General features: G+C 42.0%; 1 protein-coding gene across 10 annotated transcripts in view; it reads left to right on the top strand.

The window, feature by feature from the left end:
• The window catches only part of LOC147193665 (RNA-binding protein Musashi homolog 2), a 223,545-nt gene that overhangs the window by 44,169 nt on the left and 153,510 nt on the right, over window positions 1–25,866 (top strand). The gene's annotated exons all lie outside the window — the stretch shown is intronic.

Raw genomic sequence — 25,866 nt, forward strand, 5'->3', positions numbered from 1 at the left:
CAGGCACTAAGTGCGTGTATTTTGTTCTCGTCCTGCTTCAACTGCCACTTTTGGGTTTAATGACCTGTTATCATCTTCTTCCTTTTTTTTCCCTACTTTGGACAACGGCTATCTGTTGTGGAAATCCACTTTCTAAAAATAACCAAAGCGGTATCTTTTGCAGCGAAAGAAGGAATTCTATATAAGGGAAGAAGAAAGAGAGAGGAAATCCTGGAGGGAGGAAGGGAATTGAACATATGCAGGTGAAGATGAAGCTTCTTCCACTGTTTCAGCCAAATGCCTTCCGACTCCTTGTATTGTCCTTTTAATGTCATTTGATTTCATTTACCTTAAGTGCTGATTGATTGTGATGGCTTGTGAAGGCTGTTTCAAGGTAACCTTTTTCCCGGGAAAACACCCGCACCTTGGACTTGTTTTCCCTCAAAGACACGGTCAGTTTTATTTTTCAGAGACAGCATATTTTTTTCTGTCGAATCCTCTCCAAGCAGGCTCATAAGTGGGGGTTGTGTGTGTATGTGTGTGTGTGTGTACCCGGTGACAGGAAACATACCCAGAAAAATGGAAGGGTTTGGATAAATGAGATGTATGCTTTTGTGCAGTGGTAAGATAAAACCTGACACTGCTCTTTGAGGGGTAGAATGTGATAGTAAAAATGGGAATGCCAAACAACACTGTTAAAACGACGACATCTCAGATGTGCACTGTTTCATCCAATGAAAAATGGAGCATCGCACGCATTGAGAAAAACAAAGCAACACAAAATCTGTTCCTTACATTGATCGAGCTTTTGCAGTTCAAATCTGTTTATTCTGGGTACTGACTTAAACTGGATCTTTTGGAGGGTTTCCATTTGTCTTGGATTGCAGCGTGACCCTCACACGATTGTGACGTCCTAAAACCGGGCAACTCCATCTACCAATGGAGCTTGTATGGACACAGAGGTGATCAGGGTGCTCGAGAATCGTACTTCACTACGCTAGCAGTGACTCCTTTTGTAGATTACCACATGTATGCAGGGGCGTACGTGTACCTTCGCATGATCGTAAGCCCATCTGTAACTGAGAAGTCATTGTTTATCTTACCACCCGCAGTCAGGGTTTCATGAAATAAAATGCACGCCTATCCCTAACTTTGCTCAGCACACTTAGCAACATGTTACTGAGCTTATTTAATAAATAGTGGCATTTTATTTGCCATTGCTTTGCTTTTGTGTGCAGTCACATCGTCTTCTATCTCACGCAGTAATTTGCTAACTAACAGTGAATCAGAGTATCTGACACCGTTTTGCAAATTGTGATGATGGCCCATTCATTCAAATCTGATCTGAAATGACACAAAAATGTATTCATTCTTCACAATTTTGTCCCTGCTTGCATTATAAATGCGTTGGGCATGATTTTGTTTCATGAAACCATGGCTGTGGATAGTCTGATAAACAATAACTTCTCGCGGTTTGCTTGCTGTGTGGTGAAAATCAGGATTTTGATGAACATGCTTTTTTTAACTTAAAAAACAGCGATTATTTTAGTGTTTGCATTCAGTTTAATTGTACATTTGATCTTTAAATGTATAGTGGATGTGAATCAGTGGTTCTAAGAATACCGCATCCATGAGAGAATGGCAGGGAAATCACAAGTATCAACATTTTCTCTGACAAGTGGGGTGGCCAGAGGGTGATTAGGGGTGGCCATAGCCACCACATAGCTCCGCCCCTGAATTAACGTATGCAATGGTTAAGACCATGAAATGTCATGAGATTTTGTTTCCAGTACGTCTCTCAAAATGAACCCCCCCCCCCCCCCCCCACATCCTTAAATACCCTTTGGAGGTACAATTTATAGTGATATAATTTGCAGGCGTCAGTCACCCGCGCAATATTAACCTTTTTTTTTTTCCTCAAGGTGATATTGAGTCACTGTAACGTGGAAGAGAGGCAGCTCTACCAGATGGATGTGCTTAGATTCTTAGAGCTAAAAGTACTGTATGTTTCTTCCAGGCCAGCCACCAATCTCATTTTACCCAAAGCTCATGAGCATAGGTGAGTGATGGAATGTAAATTGAACGTTAAGGAAGTCAGCATTTCTGTCGGTCTTAGAAAAAGGCGAGAACACCGCTCCCCATGATGGCCTGAAAAATGGCCAACACAAGCTTTTCTGCCACTGATTGTACCCTTTTTAGCAAAAAAGGAAAATCTACCCGTTTGTTCGTATAATTCTGTTTATAATTACCTGCAATTAGGTGTGTTTACTAAAAGTGAAAGCAAAACCAGAGAGCACTTTTGATTAAAATGAACAGGAAATAGAAAACACTCCAGTCAGCTACATTCGTAGCTGCTATAAATAAATAGAATTATGCAATAATTAAATATGCTGCAAGCTTTCATTTCAATTTAGACGTGGACCAGGGCGGTCGCGGAACAGGGCTTATATTGTTTGCTTGCTCATCCAACCAAACAGTGATTGACTGTGCCTTGTAGAAGGTGTTGTCGTCCTAAAATAGATCACTCTAATCAGGTTGCTAAGACCTGACTGCAGGGCAAAGATGGTCCATCAGAGTGCTTTTACATTTACTCCAGCTTGCCACTTCTCTATGAAGCGATCACACACACACACACACACACACAAAAACCCTTCACATTGCACCCTTGAAGCATCGCTAGATCACAATTTTCAAAACATTTTGAATCCCCAAATTTTAAGCGAGGCGAAAATACTAAACAAGTGCGGCTAACCGTGCAGAAGCGGAGTGGGGGTGAGGGGGGCCGGGGGTGGGGGGGGGGGGGTGAGGGAATCGGTGGCAGCTGCAGGGGAGGCTGTGCAGCTGAGAGCTCTCTGACATGATGATGCTATTTATTAAGGGTTATTTATGCAAGACTGAAGAGGTGATGGATAACAAGAGCATTGCCAAGGCTCTCTTTTGTTTGCACAGTAAATATGTGTTCCATTGGAGCCACACTGGTTGGTCAGTCCCATCTGCATAGACGCTGGGGGTGGAATGACGGTGTACGTAAATGCGCTCATTGGAACAAGGCCCGGCGTGTAATAGTATTTCTTCGAATGTGTTCTCGGGAACGCGGCAACATGTGCCCTTTTGCAATGTGTTTGTTTCCGTGTTTGCGCAGACGGAGAGCGAAGACTGTCAAGATCTTGGGGGAGGTTTAATATCTTTGACCTCAATACATATTTTCATCTATTAGCCTTGAGCAAGGGAGCACCCGCTGAAACGTGACATGGGCTGTTTGTCTGTTTGTGTGGATAATAGATGTGTCCCACAGGTGCATTAGTGCAGAAAATAATAAAACCTGGTCAAGTAAAATGGTGGAATATACAGTAGATGAATGCTAACTATTCAGGTGGAACATCTCTCAGGACAGTGCTACATTACGCTCTTCAGTATTACTTTTCATTGGAGTGAAAGAGATCATTTCCTACCCGTCGAAATGAATTTGTTTAGATTTACCTAAAAATGAGCAATTAGCGCACATTTGTTTTTGACAGCAAAAAAGAATGACATTTCAACAAATCGGCCTGAATATAATGTCGGCCTACGATAAATCATGCATTAGAAAAAAAACACCGTAATCTGATATAAACAGTGCACAGTAAAACAGAAAGATTATTAATATACCAAAATACTCCTTAAATGAGTTTTTTTTTTTTCTTCAAGTCAAATTCAATTACATTGCAGCACATGTCCAACACAAGGCAAAATGTTGATACTTACAACTCTGGATGCCCCTTTTTTCCTCCTGCATCTCTCTCTCTCTCTCTCTCTCTCTCTCTCTCTCGCTCTCGCTCTCTCTTTCTCTCTCTCTCAAATGTCATTTATACCGTACATCCTCACAGTCACCAATACGATCACAGACCTGCCTCGATTAATCACAGTTTCCTCCTTTTTCTCTTTATGGAAAAAATATGGGGGACAGTAGCTGTAATTCAGTAGCCACGCGTCCACCAAAGCGGTATAATTTAGTTTGCCACACAACAACGATCGAGTGAACATTTCCACAGAGGAAACACAATGACGCTCGTAGATTCGACTCCCGCTATTGCTTTAAACTTTACAGCTTAAATAACCTTGTGCTCTCCAAAATTTCCACCCGCGTCGGCCAGCCCCTCTGATTCACCACTGCCTGAAGAAATGATTAAAACAAAACAAAAAAAACATTCATGTTGCGTGTAGTTTAGATCATGGAGAATTGCAAAATTTTGTCTCAGGGACATTGTGCTCTAAAAATAGCCCGTACATCTATCTTTCTCTTTGTCTGGGGAATGGGATATTCTGGCTGTGTGAGGTGCAGGTGTGTTCAGTTGTGATCGTCAGAAATTGGATATGAAGGGGACTGCCAGCTCCAAGTATGACCTCATTAATTACATCTGTCAGTGATTCCCTGCAGATCTGTCTCTTGCTCTTCACATGCTGCCACTCAGCCAGCCAACCAGTCAGTCAGGAAATTCTCTGCCCGGGGTTAGACAACCTGCCGGGCGTCTGCCCGCACCGCTGGCAGGTGGGAGCAGGGGGAGGGGTGGGGGTGAGGGGGGCGGTGAGAGAGTGAGCGGGGAAGAGGCAGGAAACTTTAAGGTGGGCGGTGATGGGGGATGGCTACAGGGGACGATAGACAGCCAGCCGAACAGACGAGCACATTCATGCAGGCCACCTCAGCGCATTGCAGCCGGAAGGAGTTGATCTTTATTTAAATCCCGAAATTATATCTGATTAAAAATTCATCTAAAGGCGTTGATATGAAAGCTGGGTGCTATGCTGGCTGCCCTGTGATGTCTAATTGCTCTGAAGGTTGCCAGACCTTTGAACAAGGCCAGCCGGAGAGTTGCGAGCGACCGTGTGCTTAGAATGAAGATGTGTGTGTTTACCACCCACCTACCCTTCATCCTGCTCTCTTTATTTCTGCCCTAATACACAAAGACTGTTCAACCTCGCCATCCAATAGCTTTGTAGCGAATTGACTCAAGCTGTATGTTAAAAAAAAAAAAAAAAGACATTTTAGAGAGCACTCGCTTTAGCATGAGTCCCACTTGAGTTCTCCTCAGTGTGCATTTTTTGGTTTTGGGATTCATTTTTCAAGTATTGCTGAACCTCAAAGCCATTGCTTTTTTGTCTCTTTTTTATGGAGGGCAGGGGGCTATAGAAAATGGATTTTGAAGCTCCACCGCTGGAGGTCCACTGTAGCCGATTGTATGAGCAGCCCTAGTTTATTCCCTCGTCCTCATTCCCGTTAGACATGCGTACGCAGACACACAAATGAACACGCATGAAGACGCGCAGTTATGCCGTTCAGTGGCCGGGCCCTCCTGCTGCCCCAAAGCATGGAATACAACATTTGTTTGTTTATGCCTCGTTTTCCTACCCTGAACTCTATTAACATTTATATTGCGGCTGAAGGTGTTGGAAGTCCCTCCTGCAGTGGAGGGAAACTCAGCTTAGATGGGAATGAGCTTCGGTCAAGCCTTCCTCGGCATTCTTGTGTGTTTATACCAAAATTATCCTGCCTTTCCCCAACTGATTCTTTTCTGTCTTGGTAGTTTCTTCTTCATATCACCTTTTCCTTAGCACGCCTCTTATGTGGCTCTTTAAACGTTTATCTCTCTCCAAGGTAAATTGATTGCTTGAAAAAAAAAAAGAAAAAAAGAAGAGAGAATGTGATGGGAAATAGTTTGGGTTTGGGCACCCTGATTGTACATTAGCATATGAATAGAAGAGCGACTGCTCATCATGTTAGAGGAAGGAGGCGTTATGAGAAACATCTGCTAGACATCTGCGGTTCAGATGTTTCTCACAGTTTTTAAAGAAGCGTCTTGCTGGTGTGGTATCCCGTCCCCACATTTGAGAATCGGTGTGCTGAAGCTTTTCTATTTCTGCAGTGTTCGGTCTTCTAATCTGTAGTTTCACCTTGATGAAGTCGAACATGTGCTGTAAAACACTTTGCAGTTTTATAGGACATTTTTTTAAAGAGTGTTGAGCACACTCCTGTCAAGCCACCCAAAGCTGGAACAAGTGCACGCTGTACCCGTTTCATATCAGATTACACTGGTCAAGGGGCTAAATCTAATCAGCGATGGCTATATGTGTCCCTAAATGTATTTTTGAGGCTGGTTTTAAAAATGTCTATACATTTTTTTTCAGCTTATTAGGTTTTTGAGATAATGTCATTTTTGACTTTTATATTTGATCATTAAACACTTGCACAATACGGATATTACCATGCTTTTTAATCTATAGCTATGGCGTTTCCGGAAAAAAAAAATCCACCTGTTGCTGAACCTAACCCTTAATTCATAAATGTTGCTCAATATATTACTCGATGGCAAAATACTGGATGATATTATTTTATTGTTATTGTTACTCCAATGAAAAATCCGCCGTGCTTGAAAAAGAAACAGGGCCGTGGAAGTGATGTATTTAACTTTACAGGTTATTTCTGTGAGGGTGTAATACCCTTCGACACAGGCGGCATCCTACCACTGTTATGGCGAAGGTGTAAAATTGCTTCCTCCCGTTACTTCCACAGTGTTGGTTTACACAGAAATGAGACGCGGAGAGGAAAAAGGTAGAAAATTGCTGTATTTTTATTGTAAAAGGAAGGCCAACTGTTTATGTTTGATAGCCTGCTACAAGGTGACAGTAGGCTAACTGTATTTACGTAACCCAAATTTAATCAACCTTGTTCGAATAATCTACGTGCAATTTCATGTCCAGATTTCATAAATCGACACAACCTCAGCGCACTTACTTCTTGCACATTTGAAGTGTTCTGTGTTTATTTTCACAAATTAAATAGCAATGCGGTGCAGTGAGTCAAATCACTTTTTTTTCCCTTGCATGCTCCTTTGCATGTCTTGTCATGAGTCTCTTTTATGCTGTCATGGGCTTAGGTCATTCTCAGCAGACCGACACAGCAGTAAAGAGGTAGTTTACATGCATAATTAGACTAATTGTGCCACGCTGCATGCAGCCAGAGCTGTTTGATATCAAGGTATAGCCAAGATGTCTCAGTTTAACAGCGCTTTGTTGGGAAAGGTGTCAGGTGTGTTTACGGCATAGCATCGCAGCAAGACATGGAGAAAACTAGTGTCTTGTTTGACCTAGCGATGAAATGGAATCCGAATTATTTAGCAACTGATTGCTAAACACAAACAGTAGCAATGAATTGACTTGGACTGAACTTGTGCTGGCAGGATTTGTTTCCACTCATTGACTGCGCTCTGGGAAAACTCTTTCATTGACTGATTTTGCTCCCAACATTGTACGCAAACGGCCAATTACAGGACTCCAGTCACGTTATCCAGCGAATTCTGATTTTTAGGTCTGAGAAAAGTGGACCTTTTTTTTTTTCTTTTACCTTTCATTTTTCCTTTGGAGTTAGGTACAACTGTACAATCTTAATATAACAGATATTAGTTCTTACTTATAGATTGCAGTTCAACTGCAGTGCGTCATACAAAGAGACCCTTGTAACTTGGTAGTGCTCGGTTACCTTGTGTTGTGGCCCATGGATTTATATCGGGCAGCAACTTACATGCTCACTTAGTGGCTATAAATAAACAAATGCATTTTACCTCACTCGAAGTGAGAGCTTATATTTTATGTTTTAGGGCACACTCACACTCTGCAATTCATCTTTGCTTGGGCATTCTAGACAACTCGAGCCCTAATTTTGTGACGAGCACATGTCGAGCGATAAAGTGCTGTCAAACTGTGCACATGGGTGGAGTTTTCTTTCTTTTGATGTTTTCTTCAACTGGCGCAGGTAGAAAACAAATTTGCGCCGTTGTGGGAGGGAACGAAGATGACTTTTTTTTTTTTCAGTGAAAGCAGCTTCCCTCATTCCGTTTAAATTCCATGCACAGAGCGACGTGCGATCTACATGGCAGGTAGATGCCTTTTGATCAGTTTGTGCATAGTATTTTTGTATTTATTTATTAATTTAAAAGGAACTGAAAGAAGATCTCCACTTATGGATGATGTAAAGTTGGCCACTATGCATTGGGCACTTGGAGACCCGATATCACTTGCCAATATTCCACCAAATATATCATGAAGGTATCAGTGAATCACTTTTCACTTGAGCCGAGACTCTTGCATATAATTGCTATTCATGTTTTGTCTCGATAATGAAGTTGAACTTAACATTTTAATGTGCTGAGATTGAAGTTAACTATCAAGTTAATGTCAGCGGTCTTGTGTGCGGTTTAATACATTAACAAAAAAGAGCCTGGAGGAATGTGGGTATGCATCTATTAACACAAAATGTAACATGCTCATCTAGTCTGTGGCCTTTGCACTCGGACTATGCATACTTGGACAATGTTAGAACATTGCCTGCAGCCTCATTTCCCGACAGCATCCCTACAACAATTTGTTCCCAAATGTAAAATGCAATATTTTCTCAATGTTGATTTCAAAATTGGTCTCGCATGTGTTAGTCGGTGTAGACACTCCTTTTGTCTGTTCAGATTTATGCAAATCCCCTCCCCCAACCCTTTCCCCTCACACAGGCACACACTGTACATAAATGCATATGAATATCTCCTGTCTTTGAAGAAAGTTTTGGGGGTAATACATTGCAGCAACCGAAAAAAAATTTTATTTTCCCACTTTTTTTCCCCCTGTCATTGACACCAGCTGTCCCTGTATTGTCATAGTTCACACTGAGCAGGGTCTTGTGCCATCAGGCAACTTGTGGTTTGTTCTGCTCTTCAGTTCCCTGGGCGCACAAAAATTCACACACGCACACAAAGAACAGCATACCAAGAGCCAATTTTTGTGTTTTTCCTGACTGCGCGATGCAACATTTTTCCTGATGACTTCCTACAGCCAGCAGCAAAGTGTCACTTTCCTTCGATTTGCTAATTTGCATGAGTTCCCTTCCCCAGCATGATTCAGGGCGTCCGTGCCCACAAGCTGAATGTCAATGTCTCCTCCCAGAATACAAATATCCCCTTGATAGCGGATGTCATGTATACTCCTGGACATCTCTAACATTTGATAATACCCTTGATATTTTGCTCTATGAAAAAAAAAATTGAATCAAATACCACCGTGCATGTTAAATCTATCTATCTTATCTTTCATGTACCTGACACTTGGGCTTGCCAATGATGTTCAAATGATCAATTACATAATTATGGATTTTCTAAATGATGAAAAATATTGACTTTGTTGCATCTTGAGTGACAACCACATTATAGTTCAATGCATCAATGTGAGTATTCCCACAATTCTTGTCTTGGGGATTTGAAGGCAGCTCGAGACTGAGCAGTATAGGTGATCTGCCATGGCCTCATCTAATCTGATTTGCATGCCAGAGAGAATTATGTAATTGGCATTTATGCAGAACAAAGAAGGATCAGCTCATGGAAAAGAAGGGTTTTCGTGCAGAACTGTGTGTCTAAGCCTGTTTTCTACAGATCTGCGCTTCCTTCGGTTGGCAACCGAGCACACAGACATGAAATCACGGTGTGTGTGTGTGTGTGTGTGCGTGTTTGTGTGTGTGTGTGTGCGTGCGCATGTGTGTGCGTGCGCATGTGTGTGCGTGTGTGTGTATACAAATACAGTAGATGGTGAATGGTGTTAGTGCACTCTATAATAATATTAACAATAATAATTATAGTAATTATAATGCATTGTGTATGTAGGTCTGCCTTTGAGTGTCTAACAGTGACACTGTAGAAGAAAAAAAAAGGAAAACATTTCTAAGAACATTGCAACAAGATGAAAGGTACATTAAAATGATCCATAAAGTACTAAGTGATATAAGATTGAACACTGATGCAGGGAAGGTGTTGGTGCTCATTGGGTCTCAGTGCAACATTTGATTCAAATGATCATAAAATGCTGTTTAAAAGGTTGGAAACTTGCGTAGGATTAAATGGAACAGTCTTAAAATGGTTCATGTCCGACTTGGAGGAAAGGAGTTACTTTGTGACCATTGGAAGTTTTGAATGTGATCGGAGGACCGTGACGAGGGGTCCATCATGGGTCAGTCCCTTTTCTTCATTCTCTTTATGTTCAGAATGCCAGTGTTGGTTATCATGGTTATGCAGATGAAACACAGCTATTTTTATCAATGTCCCCAAATGACAGCAGTTCACCGAACGCATTGTCACCGTCGAGAGCAAATCAATTACTAGATACACCAAAATTTTCTTCAGCTAAAGCAAAAACAAACCAGAGGAATTTGTTTTTAACAATAAAGAAAAGAAGGTGTCTTAAATGCAACAGTCTGGCTTACCGTATTTTCCGCATTATAAGGCACACCTAAAAAGCATTCAATTTTCTCAAAAGCCAATGGTGCACTTTATAATCCGATGCGCCTTATATATGGATCAATATTCTGATTTATTGGACGTAGTATTTTAAATGTTCTGTAAAGTGGATATGTCACGCCACCTCTGCCACTATTGTAGCTTCTATTCTATGCGCCTTATAATGCGGTGCATCCTATATATGAAAACTGTTTCAAAATAGGCCATTCATTGAAGGTGCGCTTTATAATCCGAAGCGCCTTAAAGTGTGGAAAATACGGTACTTCAAAAACAAGCGCTCTTACAAGGGTCGGCATGAGTATGAAATAAATTCTAGTGCCAGAGCAGGCAAAAGCGTTTGCCATTATAACCTTTTTGTCTAGAATGCATTATCACATTTCATATGCAGAACAAAATTAATTTCATCAAGAATTTTTGCAAATGGCCTTGAGGAGAAGATGGGAAATTGGTTACAGTAATGGACTTTTCTTACGTCTTTTTTTTCTTTTCTTTTCTTTTTAACACGACAACCAAGCAGTTCTAATTGAATTCTTTGTTGTTGTTGAAAATGGTTTGGTTGCCGTCAGGGAAGCAAGAGCAGAGGCATGACTTGTGAAGAAGGATTGATAAGCTTTATAACTGTGCTGAGTAACACCTGGAACTCCCCCAAATCTGAAACGTGGCCTGAGGCCAAATCTCCCACAGTGAGTGGAAGATTTGTGCAATGGACTCTAATCTGACACACTCTCCCTGCACCTCCCATTTCTCATGGCCGGAACTGTTGATGTTTGTGTTGGCGCGCTTGTGTGCACAAGTCAATTCCGAACTACAATTTCACCTATAGTACAAAGCGAGCTGTCAGAAGCCGACTGGACTGTTATTAGTTGGCCTGCCTCCTGCGTGTTCAACTGCCATGTGCATTTATGTAAATGATGTTGTCCTGCCCATTTTAGGGAGCTTAGCCAAAGGAAAAGCGAGGAAGCAGTGAATTCATAAATAAGAATGGTTGATGTGTCGCCATAAATGTGCAGCCTCTACAACTCCATTCTGTAAAGGTCAAAATACGTATTTGCTGGACAAAGGGGATTTTTTTTTCTGAATTTATAGAAGTAAAGGTGAGAAAAAGGAAAGATCAGATGAATGCTGTGCTTAAGCTCTGATAAACTTTTATGACCTTGTAAAAATAGGGCTTCATTCTCATTTGTTTTAATATTACTGGACGTTAAATCTACGGATAAAAGAGCACTGTGGCGGTCATTGCTTTGATGACTGAAATTCTCAGATGAGACAGTCTCTCTCGTCCTCGCAAATATATAATGCACACGTCATCTGCAATGGTCATGTTTTGTTTTGGGGTTTTTTTTGAATGAGTTTGCCCGTTTCAATAACTCAGTGAAGCTGAAGACAATAAAAAAAAAGTATGAAACTCATTTTAAAAATAGTGTCTTTTCTTAGCATTTGTATCATGCTAACTCATCGATTAATGTTGAAAAATGTTGTGCCAGCGTACCAGTAAAGAAAACAAGACAGCAAAGGCAGAGAAAAGGAGAGGAAAACCTGCGACAGGAAAACATTTGATACGGAGAGCCCGCTCAATGGTTTCACATTAAACGTAGGCCTCTCATAAAATATTCCTGGAATAAAGTGACTACTGCTTCCTCTTAAAGAAAATGAACATAAACACAGTTGAGTCCAGCAAATGTAAACACAGTCGAACGAGAGAAGAGATCGTGAAATGGCAACTGTGAAAGTGTGAGTTTTTGCAAATGAGGAATGCAAAAATCCCTGAATGTTTTTTCCATTGGATCTTCCAATCAATTCCACAAAATCCTCAGAATTATTAATGACTCACCAATCAACTCATTGACTAATGGCTTACAGTATCATGGCCATCCGTAATGAATTAAATACAGCTTTGCTATCGCTCAAATAAGTAGGTTGTCATGTAAAAATTTGAAAAAAACAAAACTGATTCTGGATTCGTTTAAAAGCGTTTTTTAAAAAAAAATACACTATCTTGAGTGAAAGTACACTTGAAATGAAAGAAATATTCAACCTTTCTAATGGTTTACTTCTAAGCTCTCCTGAGTACATGCCGGGATAGGACGCATCATTGTTTTGAAGTGCATCAGTGTGGGGTTTTGCACAGGTATTGACTTTACCAACCGAGCCAAAAATGCTACCAACACCGATGAAATTCACCGGTACCCTCCTAAATTCTCATGGTACTTTGTTGAATCCATGAATGGTTTTCTGGTCAACGCAAAAGTATGACTGAATGCATTTTGACATAAAACCCCATCACCATCCACTCAGCTTTGGGTTGATCTGGCATGCATTGCACAGACTAGCGGCAAAGCTGGTGAAACTATGAACCCGTGTTGATCCCTTATTACTCTTTGAAATGCTGCGCTGTCAGCATGAGGCAGGTGAGGCACTATGTTGTGCTCACTACCGACTGTGACGGAATGGGTCAGGAGTGAATGACAGCCCGAGTTCTGGGGTCAAGCCTAGCTCCCATCTTATGTCCCTGCAGCTTATTACTGGAAGTGTGCACGTGGCTGGTGTGTACGCATCCATCTTCCTTATGGCGTCACACTTTTCCTTGATGTACCTGATGCGTTAGGGCGGCATGAAAACCCAGCGTTTTGCTCCTCAACCAATAAGTATGTATCATGTAGTCTCAGGCGATCTCAGATTTGGGCGGTGTATCCTTGAAGGATTACGACTAAAGCTCATCAAAGAAAAAGTATGGAGTGTCTTACATGCTGCTTTAAAATGACTGAATATTCAAAGCCATTCCCTTTCCTGGGAGGAAATGAAACATGCACAACAAATAGAGAGCGAGAGGATTTTTGCTGGTCTCATCCACTGCCCGGGGGGGGGGGGGGGGCATAGATGGAAGATTTGGAGATATGGTGGAGATTGTTTTTGGAGAGAGGCATTTCGGGAGCCTGTGCACTCCACAGCTGCGGCCTCCACTAGCTACGAGGAGTTTATTTAATTCCCAAGAAGAGAGCACAAAATATCTTGAACCCCCCTCAAAGTCAAGATTTTGCGCACTACTCTCCTTTCTGCTTTGCTCCAATCACCTGCTGACAGCTTGAGCTCGGCACGTCAAGGACAGTACACGCGCTGAAGCATCGGCACACACAGACAGCCGCAGTGTAAACAGGCAGTTTTACATGACATCCAGTCAGGATGATTGTGCTTGCTCTCCCATGCATCACCTGCTACCAAATGATTTTGTACTACACAGCGCCGGTGGTAGTCGGGGGTTGTCCTTGTAAGTGGACAATGGCCAGAGCTCGGATTGACCGTTAGCAGTGGAGCCAGCCGCGGGGCTGGACAAAGTTGAGCCTCGCTGCTGAGTTATTCTGAGCGTGCTGAAGAGCTGCGAATTATTCCACTCATTTCTGGGTTCCCGTGAAGCATGACCAAAAAAAAAAACAAAAAACTCAAGTGCTTCATGCTCTCACAGTTCCCCTCCTGAGAGAAGCCAAAAGACTTAGGTTTAAAGTTGTTCAGCAAACCCTCAACTTGATGAGCGTTAATTACATCCATTAATTCGACCCCAGCTATTGTCTGAGGTGAATAAACCCCCTCTGTCACAAAGGCACTGCCAAAACACAATGATGTGAAAGCGCAGAGATGACACTGAACATTAATACCGGTACATTTATATGTCAGTGTCAAAATGAGTCAACACCGACCTGCTCGAATTCCAATACATGTGAAAAGAATGGAAGAATACATGGTACAAGCCCAATTATGTCAGAATTTCATGTTTTGGACCTCTGAAGTGCGTGGATTCAAATGTGTTTAGACACTAAACGCTTTTTCACCGAGTGCTGCAGTACAGATCAGGTAACCCCCGATCAGGCTTGCAGTAACATGGTTCCGTACTGTCATCATGTGGTTCTTACTCTTTTGCACCAATCATCTCAATGACCAAGTAAGACATATTGTTACAGTGACATTTTTATCAAAGTATGAACCAAAACAGGTCTTTTACTTGACGGTATAAGCAGAATGCTGTGAATAACTGTTGGCTATTTAAAAAGGCTTTCAAAACTTGCTGCTGAGACGAGCTGATTGCGCTGTTCTCCTCTGGCGTTTGCAGTCTCAACTTCATCACACAGACCAAAACAATCTGTGATGCACGCAGGGTCGCTTTAAGACACAATTTGGGCATTCATTAAACCACTCAAAGTTTGCTGTTAAAAAAAGGTTGAACGACACTCGGTAGGGTGAGACCTCTGCCCAATAACATTCTATTATGGCACTTGTTACCTGCAGAGTGCTGCTCCACTGCGCTCTACTAACCTCACTGAGGCGCAGTCAATTTTCTATTTCAAAAAGGTACCATCGGAAACGGAGAAAAAAAAACACATGGCGTATTAAATTCATCAGTCACAATTTTTCATGCAAACAAACAATAGAAGTGGACAAGGTTCCGAGATGAACAACCCCTTATGAGAAAAGTTTTATTTGTGATGAGATTGACGGGAAATTTGATTAAACAGCACATTAATTGGATGTGGAAACGCTTGCTCTGTGGTCTGGAGATAGATTTGGCTGGTATAAAACCTTTTATTTATTCCCTCAGATAAACTATTTGGTTCTTGTGGCAGTGTTTTGGGGTTACAACCTTGTTGCGTGTTGAAGGATCTTAAAATCAATTTAGTTGCATTTGTCTTTTTAAATTGGCAGCCGTTTTTTTTTCTCCTGTAGACTTCTGAATTCATTTTTCTCCTGCCGTCGTGAACAGAGATTAATGAGCCGGTCCCAGAAGAAGTCATGCAAACCCAAGCCTCGACACCACCTCCCCTGTGTTTCACAGATGGGTTTGTATGTTTGCGATCATGAGGGGATTTTTTTTTTCCCCCTCAAAGTGTTATCCTTTTCATTATTTTGTAAAGGTGTTTTTTTTTTTTTTGTCTTATCTGTCCAGAGCAAATTTTTTGAGTCTCATATCTTTTTGGCAAATTCCATTTTGTCCTTCCCCTCCTTTTTTTTTTTTTTTCGTAGCTAATGAATGGTTCGTGTCTTCGAAAGGAATCCTTTGTACATTTGGAAAAACGAAATCTTCTTGCACGTGATAGTTTCAGCCCTGCCCTCTGGAAGTTGTAGCCCGTGTCACAAAGAGTTGTTTTACGGTCTTTATTTTGCAACGCTCAGAATGTTTCTGTCATCAACTGCTGCTGTATTTCTTGATCTTGAACTGTTTGATGGGAAAACAACTGCCCATATAATAGCGAGTATAACATACAGTTGTAAAAAGCTATAAACAAAGCTAGCATATGGGTTTTACCAGTGTTTACACTAGTTAGAGGTGTAATCAACAACCAGAGAGGTGTCTAAGGGTATAAAAAGAGCAATTGTGAAGCTGAGCAAAATGGAAAATCGATCGGTGCCATTGGTCATAGCCAATACAATCAACTAAGTAGCAACCGTCAAACAGTGAAGATCAAGAAATACAGCAACAGTTGTATACTCGCTATTATATGGCGAGGTGTTTTCTTTTGGTATTCACGGAGCAGAATACGCCATCTTTTGGTGGCCGATCCTTTGGTGATCTTGTCTAGGAGGTGAACTGCTGAAGGAATGAGGGTTAGAAGCCCACCGTGCGGCAGAAAGCAAGTTGAAATCCTGCTTGTCAGGATGCTGAATGATTGATGACCTTGGCTGCCACGCCTGATGATGCACACTTAACCGTTTATTTTGGGAACACAGTGATCCAAATAATTAACTTTGTAGTACAATAAAGTGTGCTTCCATCATCCTGACACTTGCCTGAAGTTTGTTTTACTTGGAAATGATTTACAAGGTTGACACGTGTTAGTCATATAAAGCTGCATTTCCTTCGAGAAACTGTGATGCGTGATTATAGTCTTCCATTCTAAGGCAAAGTTTGTGTTAACCTCTTGAGGTTTACTTGCTGGCTGTCACGCTGCCTTTAGCTAATGGAAAAAAAAGGGAATCAAATAAAATCTGACTAGATTATGGCTTCAAACTGCCAATCGGGCGTCATCTGAGGTAATATTAAAACAGTTTGCAGTCCGCATGCGCTTTGTCTCGCTGCAAGCAAGCTGGTGTTCAAGTTGCCTGGCGGAATGCAACATCCACTCTGTGCATTTGGAGGCACATTGTGATTGAGTCGTGTTGCTCTACAACAGTGGTTCTTAACCTGGGTTCGATCGACCCCTAGGGGTTTGGTGGTTCAGTCTCGGGGGGCCTCTGCCATGGAGGTTAAGACACACCCGACTCAACATGTCAATTAGTTATGACATGCACGCTTGGCCATCACTGGCTGGTTCATTTTGTGCACAATTAAAAAAACTTACACTTTATACTTGTACAAATTGTGTTGACGTTTTTCTATTTTTAACAATTTTTTTTGTCTTGAATTTGTAAAAAAAATTCAATTAAAAAAATCACATTTTTATTTTTTACTAATGAAGGGTTTCGTGAATATGCATATGAACTGGTTGGGTTCAGTACTTCTAACAAGGTTAAGAACCACTGCTCTACAGTCATAAAAGCCAATTCAAAACAACAACATATGACTTGGAAAAAAAATTAACGGTAGCCAGACGTGCATCAGTATAACAGTGACAATGCGTCCAGTTGGGTTTGCCTTTAGAGAGTGCACCTTTAAAGGAACCATACAAAAAAACGGTATTCTTTAATGTGACCTTACCCTCTCCTGTTATCTCCGGACTGTTTATCTCCTCCTCCTCCTTTTGTTGCCTTGTCACTCACACAACCACAATTGCAAAGATGGAAGATCCAGGATCATTATTTGCATTGTGTTCACATTGTGTGTGTGTGTGTGTGTGCGTGTGCGTGTGTGTGTGTGTGTGTGTGTTTTTCTCAGGGAGGGAGAGAGTTTATGTGTAAGGCGTATTGTTGGAGTGCCTGTCAAAAAGCCATTAATGTAATTGGAACTTAAAATCCCATTTGTTTTCCCCTCTAGTGCTTACTGTCAGTACACAAGTCTGGGACTTGTGTTGAACATCAACTTTTGTTATCAATATCAGGCGTCATGGAAGAGAGCGTCATCTTATTGGAAACGCTGCCACTCAAAATGCCGTTGCTGAGGCGGGAGAGACTTTTGAGAATTTGTGAAATGGTTTCCAATGCACCACCCCTGCGGTGACATTTGCGTTTTCGAATGTTCTCTTTTCCCTGTCGTCAAATATTTCTCGGACCTAATAATAACCGCTACACTTTGCCGTTTGCACTTTTCGACATGAGCGTTTTATTCCTACTCGCATGCCGCTACTGCACTACTTGTTCTTCCCCGCCTCCTAAACTGCAATCGTAACTATAATAGCAGCGTATCATATCGAGACTTTGCTATTATTTGTGTTATCTTGCTTAGCCACACGAAGGAAAAATCTTACGACTGTCCCTCGGTACTACGATTCTGCAAACTCCAGTCACAGCAGTAAAAACCTGTCAATTAAACTTGGCAAGAAAGCCGGGATGCACGATGTTTACCATTTGATCTTAGTTAGCAGTGTTACGGAAAAGCACCTTTTAGAACGTATGCAGATGTTTGCCATGTTTGAGCATTGCTCGACTTTGGCCGATGTATGCGTTCGGCTGACCGGCGTTGTTGATGTCTCCCTGCGGTTCCTAGTTTGGATGTCACTTTTGGCTTATGGCGTCATGATGTGACCTTGGGCACTCGTAGGATCAAGCTGTAGACCTGCTCTACACTAATGCACAGGCTTTAATAAAAGGTCAGCGAGCTTGCTCAGACTTGAGATCATGATTTATATACAGTCGTGTGACACAAAGATGACATGCATTCAGTTTGTGTGCGCGTGAGTGCCATCAGTACCAAGCGCTTCCCATATATGCCACTACAAAGGACATAAAAATATGATTTAAATGTGCATGGGAAATACGTCAATAATGCAATCAATAAAACACAGTCTGCACGCACAACTATACACCTTCATCGGAAACCACTTTATCTGAATTTGTTCATCAAAAGTGATGCATTTGGTTACACATTGGGTTTTGTGTTCCCCCCTCACACACACACACACACACAAAGTTTAGTATAAGTTAGTTAATTACATTTGGATTAATCCTGAAAACAAACAGCCATAAAACTATGCCCCCCTAAGTTGAGGTAATATGATTCAGCATGACTCAAATCATAAATCTGATCGCTTCCATTCAATAAAACAGACCGAGATGAATGTTCATGCTGCTAACACATTTATTTGGCTATTTCTAGCAGGTCTTAATTTCAGTATCCACGATGTTAAATCGATCTTCTCGATATCATGAAGCCGTGCTGTGCTCATCACCCTGCAGTGAATTCGAAATATCCAGGCATGTTCACAATATACATTTGAAATGTCATTAAATGGCCGTGGCATGCTCGCTCCAATGCCCCAGAACTGGCCAGAAGCTTGCATCTAATTAGCATAATATTCGTGTTTATGAAAAGCGCTTAAGAGCACGCCCGGCATCGTCCGTTTCACATTTGCCGCGTCTCGCCGTAACGTTTGCTTAATGCCTGGCCTGTGCCTAGCGACGGCATGCTGCGCTCATTGTGAATGCAGCGTGAATGTGCAGTTTGGGTATGGGCCCATGCATCTCCAGGGCCATATAATCAGCTCTAAGCCGCTTCTATCAATCTTCATAACAGTAGTGGGCTGAGGAGGGAAGTGCAGCTAATCACTCCTAACTGGCCCCATGTTCAGCTTGGCTGTCGGTGTTCTAGCGAGGCCAAATGCAAACGGTGTCCTTACATGTGTGTCCCTGACTCTCGTGGCTTGGCCGTCTCGCGGGGCCAGTCCACAGGTGGCTGGTACGGGCAGGAACGGGCCTGTGACTTTCCCCGAGTCGCTTCTAGTGTAGGTTAATATAGGAGTGGTGGCCCTGCAGCAGTGGCAATCACGGCTCTGATCAGAGCGGCGCTTCAAAGATGTCTGTGCTAGTTGAAGCCAGAGTTGTCATTAGCTTCTGCCCTGTGCTTGACAGCCTCTCCCCTCCCCCGTACTTGTTTCCTCTCTCTCTCTCTCTCTCTCTCTCTCTCTCTCTCTTTCTCTCTCGTTCTTTCTGTCATTGTCTCTCGCTCTTATCGCTCTCATATTCTGCCCGTGTGCAAGTGGCGACTGTAATCCCGTCTGCTTGCTTGGGCCTGTCACTCCACATTTACACTAAGCATCTTTCCTTCCCTCATCTCCTTTGCTCTAATTGTATTGTAATAAGCAATTACAGATCTATTTATGCACACCAGAGCTGAGATTGGACCACTTTTTAATTGGACAAGTGGAGGTGCGGAACCGGACAAGGCCACGGCCCTCATCTTTTAACTTGTTGCTCGACAAAGACGCCATTGCTGCAAATCACCCTGTTTCCTCTTTTTCCTCTAGCCGATGTTCTAATCCCGCTCTCCTATCATGCGCTTCCTTTCTGTTTTCTCTCCCGTGCACAGATGCCTCCAAAGCAGACATGATTGCGCTGGTGTTTGTCATTTATTGGCTGTGTTTTCTCTTCGCGGTTCTGTTCTCGTGATGCAAATGAGCAATGGCAGTGTTTACCTGGCCATGTTTTGCCTGCATGTGTGCGAGCGCCTGCGCAACGTCTTGGGCTTTGATCATGCTGCATTGCATTGACAGATGCTCTCTGGTGCTTTCTGCTTCCTTATGAGCGAGGCGACCGACGGGATCCGAGTGCCAGTAATTATATCCCCGCACGAGAACCATAACAATTGTGGCTCCTACAACAGAGTGTGATGGCTTTTTTTTTTTCGCGATGCGTCCCATTATTTTTAGATATGAGAAACGACATTGAAATCCCCGGCCTGAATCCAGCCTGTCTGGGGGCCCCGTGTTTACAACTGTTTATGACCCCGTGTGTGGAAGAGGTGAGGGCCGTGATAAAGGCTTACACCTTGTAATCATAGCTTGATGTGCGACCTCAACAACGCAGGTTCATGAGGACAGTGGGTGGTTGAAAGATCTGGCAACAACACGTAATAGGGAGTTAATAAGAAACATGAAGAACATCTCAGCGATACGCTTGTCTGACCAGTTCACGCCATGGTTTTATTACCCGCGGTATGTTTGGTGATAGGTTTTTCTTTTTTGCGCTTGGTGGTAACTCGTCATACATGTTGACGTGACGATTACAAACGGGCTTCAACCAGCAGGGGCCGGCCCTAATACGGCTCTCAACGAAAAGCCAAAGTTGTTTACTGTGGCTTTTCGGCAGAGATGGAATGAACTACTAACTGTGATAGGAGCAAGACTTTAACTTACAGAGGCAAATTACGATTGTCGCAAATTACGATTGTGGCGGTTTTAGAAGGGTTATGCCATTTCTAATTTATTTTGCAAGTCCGTTTGACATGCGCTTTGCAAATATGTCTGAGCCCTCTTGCTGTTCTTTCAGGCGGCTTCAATCAGATTGATTTGATTGATTTGTGGCTCACCACCAACAAACGCATCGACAGAATACATGAGAGGAGCAGAGAGCGTTCCACAGGAGAAAAGATTGCCAAAAGGTTACATGTAGTTAACAGCCCAGATGCGTGATCAATCCAGAGCAACTAAATGGGACATAATGTTGATTGTAGCTATTGAGATGCTTGAATATTTTTTTCTTTCATGGGGTTGCCTCCCAACATTATGTTTTTGGTGTAATTTTTTTTTCCCCTCTCATTTTGTATATGGGCATTTTTCAGGTTTTTGATAAATGTAAACATAGTGAATTTTGGACATGCTTCACTTCCAGTTAAGTCTTGCAATTAAAGTGTAGTTGATTGTGTTCAAAACAGTTTGGGGCAATTGTTTTATGGGAAGAGACGCTTTGGTCTCAGAAAATATTTGATTGAGAGAATGAATAAGAAAGGTACGACATTGATCTGAAATCCCCCCCACCCCCACCTCCCCTGCAAAATACTGTTTGTTGAGTCTTCTCTCTTCTCGCCATGAATGGAGTCATCTTACACCTTTGCCAGGAAAACTGCTAAATATCTTTATCACCATCTGCCAGTCAAGCATGTGGCCCTGAATGGAGTTTAGAAGACAACATACTGCTGGTGCTCGAGTGTAAAACTCTCAAGATTTGCAGAAATATGTTGCATGTCCCCCCCCACGTCTCTGAAGCCTTCTGTCTTACATTTTATTTTGTTTCACACTATAATCATCTCGCCTCATACTTCTAGCGGAGTTAATAACATCCACAGCTTCCCTTTGCGGTTTCCGTTCTCCACGTTCGAAACACTAATAGCTTTTTGTTGGTACATCATGAAGGCGCTTTGAATTTTGTTTGCTGCCACAGGTCGAGGTACTGAATTTCACCAAATAGTAATATTATAGCGTGTTGCAATATCAGCTGCAGGCTTATCTTTTTCATCTTCCTCGGCACCCGCAGTAGTTCGAGCCTGCTGTTATTAAACACAGTCAAACCAGCAGCTCGGTATTCTAAGGATGTAAAATGCTTTGCATTATTTACACTCAGTAAAATGGGGACAAAAGGTGCTGGCACTGTACATACAGTTTTCATTCAGAACCACCTGTACGTTTTAGCTTTCAGGTCACGCTTCACAGATTTTTTTTAAGCCATGCTTTCCACAAAGGGATCCAGTTTAATTCGGCACAGTCGGGTTTGGATCTCTTCACCCTGATTAGGGTTGCATTAACACGGCACGGTGTGTAGACTGGATAGCATTCGTACTTGGGTTGCATAGCATAGCATAAAGTGCATCTGCTTACTGGTCAACGTGGGCATTATTCACGGTATTTTCTTTTTATTATTATTATTTTTTTCTCGGCCGCAGATCCATTGATCCCTTTGTGCGGGATGTAGATGAATATGCACGTGCGATTTCTTCAGACTCCGTACTTTTCCTTGTGTTGTGTCAATGCCCTAAATTTTGCCTGCTTGATAAACTACGCCTGTCGTCCGATCACTTTGACCATCTTCAAACCATTCCAAGGCTCGAAAAGAATTCACTTCACAAACACCTATGATCTAATTGCTGCAGTCAGCAGATCATCAGGGACAAGTCCTGAATGTTCAACGTTACCGCTTGACTTCGTCGTTGCAAATGGAATGCTGAAAGAAGGCTGCACCTTGTCACGTCCAATGATCTCACACAGGGAATCTTTCCATTCATTCGGCCTCTTGCTGTTTCCCCTCGTCTGATTAGTCTTGACTTATTGACGTATTTCCAATTCTAAGTGCTAATTTGCTTGTACATTGTTGGTGAACGGCATACGATTGATTGATGTTGGCTTGCATGGGAAAAGTTAACAGTGAAGTATGCAGTAAGTGCTCTCTGGACAATGTTTGCCTGGCAAATATTTTGAGTTATTTTGATGAATTTTAACATCGTACGGCAATCATTACAACATAGCACAAAAAGTAAGTACAATTGTGTTTGAGAGGTTATTTCATGGATCTAACAATGCTTCTAGGCAATTACTACCTACCGCTGGGAAGTCTTTTATGGTACTCTTTTAACTCATTCAGTACCAGCCAATTCTGGACCATGTCTGAAAAGACGTTTAAAAACGTCTTTGGGTGTGAATGAGTTAAATGGTGCCACATTTGTAAGGAGCATGCATTGAGATGAGCAGCAAAGCTGATGATGTGGGTTGGGGCCTTGAAAAGTTTGCCAAGCTTCTCTGCGAATGCCAAACAGCGTACTTGTCGTTGACTTTTGTATGGTGTCTGGGGAAGAAGATGATGAGGAAACATCTGTATTGTCATGACATAGTTGTTGTTGTTTATTGAACATAAAACATACAGTAATAATAAGGTATATAAAATAAGGAAAATAAGGTAGATAAAATAGTAAAAAGAAAGAAATCAGTCTTCATTCAACACAGTTATGTTCAAGGGAGTAGGAAGAAGTAAAAAACGTATCTAGTCCTACCCCGTTATGTGTTTATATCTAATAAATCATTTTTATATCAATCAGAAAAGAAAAAAAGTAAGAAGAAAGAAGTCTCCATTAAGGCTCATACTTTACCCTTAACCGTGATATTTTTACAACTTTTGGTTTGTATCGGAATTATATAGATCCACAACGTGGCACTCTTGTCAATTTTCTCTTGTATTCATAATGGATATTTCAATACCTTTCTCTATTTATCAATTTAGTTCTGATTTATCATTATATTTAATGTTTAGAATTTATCATTTTAACTCTGATTGATGTAGGTTGTTTGTACAATTTTTTGAATTAGTTTTTGAACTCAGCAAGCGATTTACTCATTTTCAGGTCCGTTTCGAAATTATTCCACAGATTAACACCTTTGATAGATAATCTGGAATAATTTCGAATAAACATACATACATGCACACATGCATTTTCTTACAGACTGCTTTTAACCAATCACTGCAGTGAACACACGCTCACACACGTCGTTAGCATCACATAATGGAGCAGCGGGCTTCGGGGAGTAGCTCGGGAAGAGTTCAAGGTGTCTGTCTCGCTCAGCAAAACCAAAGCCATGAGTCCGGATGATGTTATGGTTGTATTGTCCATGGCCCACATTCTTCAGCTGGTCGATGGCTGGGATTTTACAAAGTCCCCCACAGTGACAGGCAGCAAGCATAACCACTTGGCAACCACAGGTGCCCCCACAAGAACCACAGCGGCAATAACCTGGCAGGTGACACTTCTTCATGCTGCTCAGCATTCGAATCACACACTGGTGTTGAATTCTTCAACCAGCATTTGTTGCAAATCAGCCACTGTGGTTGTGTTTGTTAATCTGGCACAAACAGCACGCCTAAAAGGACCACACAATGTTTCAATGGGGTTGAGGTCAGGACTGCTGGCAAGCCATTCCAATCTTTGACACTCCCAAATTCTGGAGGTAGCCTCGAAGAAACCTTTAATGCCTCTCTGGATTGAGATTCCCTCCAATGATTACAAGCCTATTATTTTTTCCCCACACGCACACCGAAATACACGTCCCTTTCGGGCACCGGTGTCAAAGTCTAGGCCGGCGGGCCAGATCTGGCCCGCCACATAATTTTATGTGGCTTCCATGATGCTTGCTAAAGTCCGAACCAAAATTTCAGTTTGTCATATGTAAATGAGTTTGACACCCTTGCTTTAGGGTCACTTTTGGAGGTGCAAAAATAGCTAAAAAATTGGGTTGAGAAAAAAACAACTGTGTTGAATCTCTGTCCATTCAAACATTTTGTTGAAATGCTCCAGGTGTTTTCTTCCATTCCGTGTTTTTTTACAAAATTCTACTCTGCAATGATTTTTGACAAACTATTGTTTCCCTCAATAGTTAGTGCTACTGCGTTCATCAACATTAATCAGACTGAGGCAGGTGATATATTTGCATCTTTTATTCAAAACACATTTAGGACTTGTTTTTGAAACAAAATCTAACCTCCCTATTTCATTTTATAGTACACAGCAATAATGTCTTCAGTCACCATGGGAACCCCCCCCAAAAAAAAACCCAAAAAGAAAAAAAACAGAACAAGTAATTGTGTTATAACGGGAGTCAGCAATGCCATCAGCTTCTCGGGAGAGAGACAAGGCTGAAAACTTGACAGGCTGGAACAGCTTTGATGGAACAAGATGGAAAGATGACCAGGGAATGGGTGGCCTGGAAGGGAAACGGGACAAAGAGCTGATGTCACGAGGCAAGCCACCGCTCACGTTGCCTTGTTTATTTATCAATTTCTTTATTTTACCTTGATTTGCAAAGATAACGGTGAGTGATGATGATGAATACTCACACAGCCGGCTTATCAGCAGCTGTCTGGCCCAGGGTTGCCGGCGGTGGCATTCAGGGCTGATAACCCCCAAGGTCTGAGGGATGATGTTGGCAAGGAAGAGGGGAGAGGAGCACGATGCGGCTGCCGGGTCTATTCTTGTGTACAACCTGCGACCAGCCGCTTCATCGTTTGGCATGTTGATGTATTACAAAGGAGGGGAAAAGCATAATAGCGCTTGGCTTCGCTATGACTGTCCCCTTCAAAAACTTGAGTGACGTCGCACTCTTTCCCGATGTAAAGTTTGAAGTGAGGAAGTCATTTTCTCAGAGCCATTCTTTAACCACAGCATGTGCTGGATATAACATTGTCACGCTGTTCTCAACTGATGCTGTATTTGGAAGATACTGGCTTCGTTGACTGTACATGTATTCCGCGCATTTTTAAAACCATATTTCAGTGGCCGTCGGAATCTTTCTGGAATGTTTTCATTTCTTCGAAAAATCAATTTGTGCTTTCACAATATCAAAAGTATCAAAGCACGATCGATAAACACCGCATGTAACCAGAGTGGACTCGAATGCGCGAGCGCATGTTCGTATGGTGCACATTTTGTGCCAGGAAGAGTCGCCCCACTTGGAAAGCCCTTGACAGATGTCACTTGGAGCTGAATCGTCCTTCTTTTCATCACTGTTAAGCCTATCTTTCATGCATTCAAAGTATTTCAGTCAGCGTTTGGATCAAAATAGTTTTTCCTCAACCGTCAACTCTCCAGCTGGGTTATTCTTGAGAATTATTATAAGGTTGACATTTTTATCTTTTGGGGTTGTTTCTGCTAATCTTATTGGATTATCTATGCAGCCAAACGTGTAAATGT

Source organism: Hippocampus guttulatus, chromosome 15 (assembly GCF_054856545.1).
Source record: "Hippocampus guttulatus isolate MCC_2025c chromosome 15, RoL_Hgut_1.0, whole genome shotgun sequence".
Lineage (NCBI taxonomy): Eukaryota > Metazoa > Chordata > Actinopteri > Syngnathiformes > Syngnathidae > Hippocampus > Hippocampus guttulatus.